This window comes from Chaetura pelagica, unplaced genomic scaffold (assembly GCF_000747805.2).
Source record: "Chaetura pelagica isolate M959 unplaced genomic scaffold, ChaPel_1.0 scaffold1134, whole genome shotgun sequence".
Classification (NCBI taxonomy): Eukaryota; Metazoa; Chordata; class Aves; order Apodiformes; family Apodidae; genus Chaetura; species Chaetura pelagica.
This window is the reverse complement of record NW_009953095.1, coordinates 23,420-34,728: the sequence shown is the minus strand read 5'-3', so window position 1 is coordinate 34,728 and position 11,309 is coordinate 23,420.

The following is an 11,309-nucleotide window of genomic DNA, read 5'->3' as shown; positions in this document are numbered from 1 at the left end:
GCAGGCAGTAGCTCTTCCATGTACTCTGACGTCCCATTACAATGCTGTGCTCCAGCCTCAGATGTTCCGACAGCCTCTGCAGTCTCTGATCCTTCCTGAGTGTTTATGTGAAGCCACAGAGCACTTGCGATTTCTATAAAAATGTCTCTGCAGAAGAACAGACAAAAAATAAAAAAAAGGTCTCAAAATAAAAGGAAATTTTTAAAGGGCCATAAAATCTGGTCCATTGCCTGGATCTGGATGATCTACATGAAAGACAGAACAATATTCAATTTGTCCAAAACCCCAAGTTCTTCTCAAAAGGCACTATAGAAAACCATTGGGAGGCATAATGTAAACTAGAAAGCCACCTATACAGTTCATTCTTGAGTGAAACTGATTCACACAGGATGCAGCAAATATGGTGTAGCTATAGCACCACTGCTGGTTTTTTATACCACCAAAGCCTTTCTTTCCTTAGAAGACAGGTAATTGTAAAGAATACAGTACTTTTGACTTTCTCTGTAGAACTATCTTCCCCAGTCTCTCCGTGTCACACAGGGTTTTAGCTATGAAGGACTACAGCTTTCCTCCTGCCCCTTCCCTTGTTTTTCAGAGGCTGAGGTTACATAGCAGGAGGTTCTGTGTATGAACATAAAAGCACACTATTTATCTTCAAAGAGAAAAGCAACTGAGAAGCCTTGTCAGATCTCTTGATAATTTTATCTGAAGAAGGGATGGCTTTCATTTAAATAAACTTTAAAAAGAAAGTAGACTCAAAGCAAAATAGTAATTACTGGTATTATTATCTCTGCAAGGTGGCTACCATGTCCACATCCTCAGCCTACATATGATGTTCATACCTTCTAAAAAATTGTGAATCTTGAACCATTGACTCAAAGTAAGATCAGACTCTTTACAGTGATTTGAGATTGTTCCAGGAAGCCTGGACAGTATCAGCTTAATCTTCCAGGGCGCATGTTTGTAGCTTGTCCTTCCACAATAGAATTTGCATGAAACATGCCAAGAATGGGAACTTCACCTATATGTAACTTAGAAAGCATTTGCTCATAGAGAGGGTGATCAGACATTGGAATGGCCTTCCCAGGGAAGTGGTGGAGGCACTGTCCCTGGATATGCTCAAGGAAAGGCTGGAGGTGGCACTTAGTGCCACGGTCTGGAGATGTGGTGGTGTTGATCACAGGCTGGACCTGATGATCTTAAAGGTCTTTTCCAGCCTTGGTGATTCTGTGATTCTGTAATGGAAAATGGGAAGAACTGGAAGCAAAACTTGGCTTTATAGGCAGTGTTATTTGATCTGAGATCTTATTCTATTCTAACAGTATTTTTGATCCTGCACAAGGATGATTGTGATTAGTCACACAGGGACTTTTATGAGTCTCTGTTCTCTGATTTATAAACATGAGCATGTAACTGCCAAGCATATCTAGGGTCATTTTTGTTCAGTCTTTAATATAACTCCCTTCACTGATTTATTGTATTCCTAAAAATAGCCAGGTTTGGGCCCTTTGCTGCTAGAGAAAGTCTGTTCCGGAGCTCTAACTATCCAGTAGTGAGAAACTTTGTTCTCGTTTCCAGCCTGTTTTTTCTCTCTGTGATTACATGCTCTGTTTGCATTGCACTGTTTGCTTTGCACTTCACAGTTTAGCATATACAATCATAGAATGGTTAGGGTTAGAAGGGATCATCAGATTCCAAGATCTCTGCTATAAGCAGGGACACCTCCCACTAGACCAGGCTGCACAACCTGGCCTTGAACACCTCCAGGGATGGGACTTCCACAACCTACCTGGGCAACCTGTTCCAGCACCTTACTACCTTCGTGGTGAAGAATTTCTTCCTGATGTCTAACGTAAATCTGCCTTCTTTCAGTTTAAAACTATTACCCCTTGGGCTGTCACTGCTCTGTCTGATGTAAAGTCCCTCCCCAGCTTTTCTGCAGCCTCTTCAGGTACTGGAAGGTGCTCTAAGGTCTCCCTGGAGCCTTCTCTTCTGCAGGCTCCAGAGCTGTACACAGCACTCCAGGTGGGGTCTCACCAGAGCAGAAAAGAGGGACAAAATCACCTCACTCACCCTGCTGGCCACACTTCTTTTGATGCAGTCCATGGTACAGTTGGCCTTCTGGGTTGCATGTCCAGCTTTTCATCTCCTCCCACCCCCAAGTTCTTTTCCTCAGTACTGTTCTCCTGCCATTCTCCCCCAGCCTATGTTTGTGTTGGGTTGCACTGACCCAGGGGCAAGACCTTGCTCTTGGCCTTGTTGAGCTTCATGAGGTTGTTATGGGCCCACTTGTTAAGCCTGTCAAGGCTTAACACAGCTCCATCATATCCACACATATCCATTCCCCTGAGCCATTTTAGCTGTGTCCTCCGACTTGTTACGTTCTACATCATCTTCACTAGTAACAGCTGAAGAAGTTTGCCACCATCCTTGGATTTTACTTCAGTTTATGCCTGTTTGTTCAAATATCTCAACTCTCTCTAACTGTAATAGTATGAGGTGTTTTTTTTCTTAAGTGGTTGCTATGAATCCTGCTTCCCTGAGACAGTTTTTGCTGTGGAACCTCTCTTGTCTTCTCCAATTCTTATTCTTTGTTAAAGCAAAAACTATTTTGCTGAAGCTATTTCTTTAACAGCTGGAGGTCGGGGGTGTGCAGAACTGGGGTATTTAAATGGTGGAAAAGCTAGATAGGTTCAGATTTGGCATCATCCAAGTCCTGGCAGGAAATACATGCCAATTATGTCTCAGCCTGATGGGCATCCAGAAATAGTTTTCTTTCCCCCCCCAAATTTCCCCATGGGCTCTGTCAATTTGTTTGTTCTGAGAATGTCTCATACACAGGGAGTCTGGTTCTCCCTGCAAATAGTGTTCTAGCTGCTGTGTTCTACAGGACATCCAGAGGAGTCACCATTCTTTCCATTGTAGGTAGCATTTACAATTATAAATAAAAGAGAGAACCAGGACTGAGGGCAAAGACAAGGATAGATGATTTTCCATTACTAACAAGAAATGACTAGTTGTTTTCTCTTGTGTTCTTCATAAGAGATGGACTTTTCTTGCTTGAGTTGCTATGTAGCCTCAAAAGTTTCCAGTGTGCAGTGTTCAAACTGTTATGTATTTTGATTCCTTCTTGGACAGGGAAGAACTTAAATTCTGCAATCCACTTCCTGGGTGAATGATCCAACATTTCAATTATACTGGTGAAACTATTACCACCTAGTGATCCTGCTTAAGAGAAGCCTGGGCCCTTCTTGCTTTGAATACCTCTTTTCAGAAGGTATTTCAGGGCTTAGGATACCAAGTGTAGGAGCTTCCTTTCCTTACACCTAGCACAAGAGGCTGACATCCCCGAAAGGCATGAGATTTCCCTTCCCACATTCCTATTTGGGAACTTGTTGCATAGATGTGTGTCTCGAGTCTCCAGTTTCTGTTGGCCTGCTTGAAGGTGGATGAATTTCTGGATGAACAGCTGGATTTACGAGTTCGAGGTTTGCCTCAGCTGTGCTGGTGAAATGTTTCCTGTAGAGGAAAATTCCTGGTAAGGTTGGACACCTCATAGGTAAAACTATCCAGGTAGAGGAACCAGCTACAACTGTTCAGCTAGAGACACTGATTTTGGTGATTGGAAATCAGACAAGATTATAATAAGCAGGCCTTGTGCAAAAACCATGGGACAGCCTTCACAAAGGGGTCTCATTTGGAAATGAACACAAATGTAGGGATGAAAGGAAGTCCAGGCAGTGCGTGAGCTCACTTGTGGTTTGTTAGAGCCAAGACTGCTCCAGGTTTATGCAGTACCCTCAATTACGTATTCACATTGATGCTCCTTTGGAGCAGCCTGTCAGGGTTAGCCTTCTAACATTACTCTCTATTGTAATGTATTAGTCTGGGAGATACCTTTTTGATTTGCACTTCTAGATCTAAAAATAGCACATGGATTTCATCCTCTGTGAGTTTTTGACTCAGTCAATGTGCTCATTGCACACCAGAAGGTTAACAGTGAGTCTACTAGTCCTAAACTGACAAAATTCTGCCACTATTTTTTGTATTACTGAAAAGATGCAGAGGAGATGGGTCTGAACTGTATCCTGAAGCTCTTACAAGCTGCACAAATAGCACAAAATGGAATACCTGTGAGAAAAGGGAATGAATAGTAGGGTTAAGCATAAGTCAGTGGGACCAAATTCTCAGTCATCTGCCTTCCTTGAAACTCTGTGACTGACAGGTGCTTGGTTCTCTGCTTCCTCCTGTACTGCTGGTAACAGCTTTAAAATCTCCTAAACCTGCAGTGGATTTAGTCTATCCATTTTGTGATTTAGAACTCCTATTCTGTTTGTGGAGAGCCTTTCATTCCCTGGGTGGGGGATACCTCCTTGTCTTGGAGCGTTCAGGGAACCTGAAGCCAGGTTCTTAGGTGCTGCCCTGGCCTCCCTTCTCAGTAATGTGACACATTTCTGCCAAGCAGCTTCTGTGGTTTAGAGAACAAATCAAAGGATTTCCCTGTAGTTCCTGGTGTTTGTTGTAAGATGCTGCAATGTGTCTTGGCAGCCAAGATGCTCCTGTTTCCTTCAGTTCTTCTGCAGCTGAACAAAAACTGCCTGAGGCAGAAATGGAGTCCTTGCATGTGTTGCAGTAGGCCAACCACAGCTGGGAGAGGTTTGGGGAGCTTTCTAAATAATAAAAATGTACTAGAGGCAGAATTGGAAAACAGGAAGAAATCATTTGGTTTGCCTGAAGTCCTAGCGAACTGTGTTGCAAGCCTGAGGATGAAATGGTAAATGCCTGTCCTGGATCTAAACTGCTAACAGTTTTCCATCCCCAACTGAAGCTGCTCATCTATGTTGGTATTTCTACCATGCTTGTTGCTATAAGAATTTTATTTTTAGTAGACAAAATTCATACAAACTAGTTCCAGGTGCTAAGTTCAATTAAATTTCAATGGTATACACTGGTTTTTCGTATTTCTTCACTACTAGGAGCACTGGAGAGGGCACTGGATCATGGAGTAACGAGGTTACCATGGTGAGGCTGTTAGGATGAGATCTTTCCCGGTTAACTCAGAGTGGAGTCTCCTGTGCTCTCTTGCAAAAGAGACCATACTAATCAAATCAGACTGAAAGAAATCTAGCCATCTGCCCTGTGTCATGGTGACCAGAAGTTAGAAGATAAGCAAATTTATAAACCTAGTCTCAATGAGGTTGCTTGTTTTGGTCTTTATACATACTTCCCAGGAACTCTGATGGCCTTGCTATAGCAGATAGCTTTCTGATAAATGCTAATGAAGTTAACAAGGAACACATCTGCCTTCTTACTAATGAAAAACATAGCAGTAAAAAGCTAGGGAAAACAAGCCATAACTGGTTCGTCCACTTAATGGATTTTGATTATTGCCATTTACTGGAATATTTGGTTTCACATCAGTCAGAAGCCATGAAGATGCCTCTTTAATCTCTGTTGGGCACTTAAAACTCTTAATTTTTAAGGGAGCCAGTGGTAACATGACCTGATAACAGCACAAACTACAGTTGATAGGTGGATAGTTTTGATTTTACTGGATGGACTTCAAAGCAATCATGAGTATTAAGAAGAAACCTAATAAAGAGGGGTCCTGCATTGCTGAATACCACAGAAATGCCAGGAAATAATCCAGTCTTAGAGAGTGCTCCTGGCACTCAAAATAAAAACTTCCCATTTTCTGTCTTCATTGCATCTTTCATCAAATGCAGGACTGAGGCCCTTTTCATGGGAGAAGATGGAGTTTCTCTTCCAAATGCTCCAGTCCCTGCAGCAGTGTCTAGAGCTCGTTGCAGTCACTGGGGATTTTGGGTGCTGACCACACTGCTCTTCATACTCTCCAGCCTGGCATGAACATGAGCCACCATGTGCCCAGCTGCAGAGGCTAAACTTGTAGCTATAATTGTTCTGGAGACCTTTGCTAAATGTTTTGATTACTGCATATTAAGAGTCCCAGTAAGTCAGCACTGGGATGTAGGCACTTCTCTCTCCAGGTGGCAACAAGTTCCTGCAAAAAAAAATAAAATAGGGCTCCTGCCAGTGCCCTGGGGCAGGCAAAGGACTTCTCTGCTCATCTCCAGCAAAATTAAATTTGATTCAGTGGAACAGAAAACAACCCTTAATCAGCTTTTGCTATTTTCTGTTGCTCTTTAGTGACACACACCATCCTTACTGCAACCAACTGCACTGCCTGGTGCTAATTTTGCTGGTTATCCCTGAACAACTGCTGACCATCCCTTTCTGACTGTTAACTCCTGCCCTGCTCTCCAGCTGCTTCTTGGCTACGTTTTAAAAACATGAGGCCAGGGAAAACTGTGTGTATGGGGAAAACAAGACAATACCATTGAGCTGCAGAATAGAATGTTACCCGTGTTTTTTCTCATCTAAAAGTATTGGGTGTCTGTGTGTTAAAATTTCTGATTGACCATGGAAGCTCTGTGAAGTTCAGTAAGATCTGTATGTCGTATTGTAGAGCTGGGTAAATAATAAACATCTGATTCCATCATTCTGTGAGCTATGCAAGTTCAGTCTTGCACACCAGGGAAAAGTTCACCCAAAGACTTTTTAAGATCTGTCATTAAAACCTATTAAATCATAAAGACAGAGCTTTGTGTTCTGTTAGGATGCATATAATCTGTGGCAACTGCTTAAAGAGTAAAACATCTCTGTGACCACATGGAAAATACAAGCACATTCAGTTTAGAAAGGTAATTATTTGGGGGTTTTTGTGTATGTCAAGAGACACATAGAGCACAATGTGTTTTTAAGTCCAGTGGGAGAAGAGTAAATAAACATTAAATTAACATAAATTAACATTGTGCAAGCTGAGTGAGTCCCTGTGGTCTTTTTGTAGATGCCATGGTGTATGCATTACAAGGAGCAAGGGGTAGTCTAAGGAACATAATTTCCCAGAGAGGATGAGGAGCACTGGGCTAAGTATGAAATGGTTATTCAGGGATAAAAAGACCAGAGGTCTGGAAGGTGGCAGAGGTAGTGAGGGTGAGTGACATGACTGAACACCAATGGAGAGGGCCCCATCTCAGCTCAGTTTTCAACTGGCTTTACCCTGGGGGTTGGTTTGCCAGACCTCTGATCTTCTTGTTGATCATCTCTGGACTTTGCAGCTGGTTCACATCCTAACTTTTCAACATAAAACTTCAGTTTTTAAATTCAAGCCAAACTCTGTATGTCTATAGCCTTACACATCCAACAACTCAGAGTAACCCGCACTGTGGTGACATAAGAGGTGAGGAGAAGTGTGACCTTAGTGGCTAATGCATGGCACTGGGGAAGGGGGGGTCTGGCTTTTGTCCCATCCTGCCCTACAGCCCACACCTACTGTATGATGGTTTTCAAGCCATTTTAGCCTTTCCACGTATCAGTTTCCCTGTCTGCAAAACTGGAACATTAACTCCTCTTTCTTTGTCTTTAATGAATGTAAAATGTTTGGAGGTCCTGAAATATGAACAGAAATAAAGAACAAAATTAAAACACACAAGTGATGTACTGAAGCGCTAACTTTCCTAATCTGTAACAGCAAAAAAATGTTAAAACTTTTGATCTTTCTGTCACACTGAAAGAGTTCAGATATTTTTTATAATTCCCCGCTGATTCAGTAGGGGGCCCTACTGAACATTTCCTCGACTTTCAGATCATTGAGAATTCAGAAACCCAAAGCTATTTTCTGCCCTGATGCTGAGCCGTGCTGCTGTCAGCACGCTGACAGACTTTGGGCAGGTGAATCGTTTCCTGATTCCAGGTTTTGGAAGGCAGAGCTGCTGATGCCTGTTGGCGGCAGTGGCGGCTGCTGCTGAAGCCAGCACCTGGGTGAGTTACTGTGCTCTGAAAATCGTTTCTGGCACCACCGAGCCACTGCATCAGTTCTGGATGCTGGCAGACAGCGTTTGCTAAGCTGCTGTCAGAGATGAGGAGCAGTGCTGGCTTGCCCTTGGATGAATAAATCCTTGTAACTTCGACAGGATAGTGAGTAAGGCAGAGTGAGATCTCAGAGGCTGTCTTGCAAGTGATACAGAATTAGGACTGTTGCCTTTCCTACAGGTTTCTCAGCCTGCAGAGACCTTGCAGTGTTGCAAAGAGCAGTGGCAAGCAATTGGAGAACAGGGCTGCGATGCAAGAGAGTGTTTCCCCAGCAGGATGGATGCAAAAGCCGAGAGCTGAGAAAGCTGCTGGAAGGTGTGTGTCCTCTGTGAGCCAGGGTTTCTGTAGCTGTTTCGTGCTAAGAAACAAGTCTTCTTAAAACCCAGCTTTGTCCAGGAAAATCTGTCTTGGCTAACTTGATTCTGGAGGTTTTAAAAAAACAGAAGTCTGTACTCTTTGTTCTCTTTTTTTTTTTTTTTTTTTTTTTTTTTTTTTTTGTACCAGAAAGGGAAAATACAGTGAGAAATCCAGACCAGCTTAGTGTTACTGCTGGTACAGATTACCAGAAATCGTTATGGTTTCTAGGTGACACTAAACATGAAAATTACTTCCCACACTTAACTGCTACACGATCCTGGACTGATGAAGCTCGAAACATGTATGCAAAACCAAAGCAGAAGAATCTTGCCTTGTTGCTGTGTCTTCCTTTTATGGAGAACATTGGTACTTTGAATGGACGATGGGAGAGAGATGCACACGTTTAAATCTTTGACTTTGCAAGAATTAATCACATCAGACACAAGTTGCAATTGTTCAAAATTACAGTGCTTTGAGTTACTGCTTTTTATCTCCACTGTATAGATGACCCCCATTTCTTGTTTAAACAGGAAAAAAGGGATTAATCAGTTTTAAGACTTTACAGCATATAAGCATCATTATACCATTCAGCATACTCCAGGCAAGAAATGTCACCTGTCAGCATTATTGTTGAAGGACACACTTGTTTGAAAGACCTACAGGCATTGAAGAATTTTCACAGCCCTTGGTAAATGGTCAGCTGTCCTTGTTTTACAAAAATGCTTGAACTGTGCTGCCATTCTACTGTAAGTTTCATTTGCTTCACACCCCCGTAATTTCATCTGGTTAAGCCTGTATTTGCAGGCTATAACTTATGGAAGTAATGATTTAACTCTCTTCTGATAAACTTTGATAGATTGGGTCAGTCCCAAATTCAAGAATTCATTTCTCTTTAGGGAAGCTGTAAAGCACAAGTTTAGCTTAACATTTACTTTGACACCAGGAGAAATCAAGCGTGCTTCTGTACAGTCATTTATTAATAATGCAATTTGACGTATTTCCTTGCTCAGGATGTTTTAGTATAGTGCACTTTCTAAACCCTGAGAATATTTTTCAGAGCTCTTGCTGGACCCACCTTAATATCTGCACCCAGCTGCCTGTTTCAGTCTCTCCTTCAAGAACACTGTCACTCTCTCAAGTTGTAGATAGCAAAACCCCACTTAAAAATTATAGTTCCTTTTCCAAAACAGTGTGTGCCCACACCTAGCTATCAGTTTCATCATAATTAGATCTCATTTTGATAGCTAGGCTTCCTGTTTTTCAAGCTCAAAAGAGCACTGCCTTAGCCTTTTATAATAGTATTTGCTGCTTCTCCTCATGGCTTGCATTATTTTGTAAAGTAGATGCAGTTTTTCCAGTAGTGGTCACACCAGCCCTGCAGACACAGGTGAAATTCTATTTTCATCACCACTGTGGTCAAGAAATACAAATCCTTTTGCCCTCAACATATCTCTACTAGTTCTTATTCAACTCCCACATAATTTTGAAAAGGCTGCAAGTAGCCTTAGCTATAAGACCTTGGTTTTGGCTGCATTGAGTCTATTAAATGTGGCTAACTAAAGTTTAATAAAGTGTAATAAAGACTAGGAACATCTCAGTTCTCTTATTGTTTGCATTTTTCATGTAATTAATAGTTGCCTCTTGTCTGGAATCTTGGACGTAAAAATACAATGGTATGTGGAAGTATTTTGCTCCCTGCTGACTGACTGGCTTGCTGAAGGTACTATGTCTTATCAGTTTAATTTTTTCAATATAATTAGAAGATTTTAAGACAAAATATGAATAACTTTGAGGATACCAAAAATGCCATCAACAATTTACTGATATTACTGGAAATAGGCAGCATTTTTTCTGTCTCATCAATTCCAGATCTTGGCTAGCTAACCTGAAAAATTATTTTGCATATAAAAGAAAGTTCTTAGTTTAATTTAATTCCTCCCCCCAGGCTTCTTTTTTTTTTTTTTTTTTTTCCTTTTTTTCCCCCCCCCTGTGATTATCCTGAGAACACTTTGAAAGTAAATCTTACAAATATGAAGACTGTTGCATAATCTAGTATCAGTTCTGAGTTTAATGCAAGTTTGGATCAAAAGGAAGCAACATGGGAAATGCTGCAAACCTCTATTACAAATAATTTGGTCAAAAATTAACTACTATTTCAAAGCATACATTTTTCTTAAAAATTGATTGGTTGGCAGCTGCACCAAACTACTGAGGGAGCTGGAGCATCCTCATCCTTCCATATAGAAGATGCACATTAACAGAAGTGGTTTGTCTTAAGGCAGCAGTAACTGGATAAAGTTCAGTGGAATACAGAAAAAGGCAAATGACTGTTTCCTACCTGAGTTAGAGCCCCCACATTGCAAAAGTCAATGAGGAGATATGCACAAAGAGCTTAGTTAAGAAATCTTGAGGAAATATTGGGAAAGAGCCTGGATGACTTACATGAGGATGGTAGTAGCTGAAATTTTGGCCTTTTCACATCTCCAGCCATTGTTCTTTCACACTGAGCTACAACCCTCTGTGAACTTCCCGATGCACAACAACAATTATATAAGCTTTTAGGTGTAACATTGCTACATGATCTTTATCTTTATTATAAGAATAGTTGAGGGCTTTTTTTGCATCAGATAAGGAGTCATCAGCATGAAATATTTTACTGTCATTTCTGGTTTTAAAGTCTGTGAGTACAACTGAAATATTTCAGATGATGAACAATCACAGAAAAACCAAGGTCATGCAACAAAGATGTTACCCAAAAAAAAGAAGATATTGGTAAAGGTCTTAAAAAATACACCTAACTAATGTACCTAGTTTGGAAGGTACAATTTCTAAACACCATATAAATGTTTTTTCTCTTTTTTTTTTTTTTTATTCTCCTATTCAAAACCAAAACAAATCACAACTGGTTTGGGTTTTTTAGTGATAAAAAAAAAAACCAAACCAAAAGGTCCATTACATAGTAAAGTGACAGACAGACTTTGTAAAGAAAAATATCATCTGCCCTATTAAGTAATTTCTAGAATATCCTGTAATTTTACTATCCTAAATAAATATATACA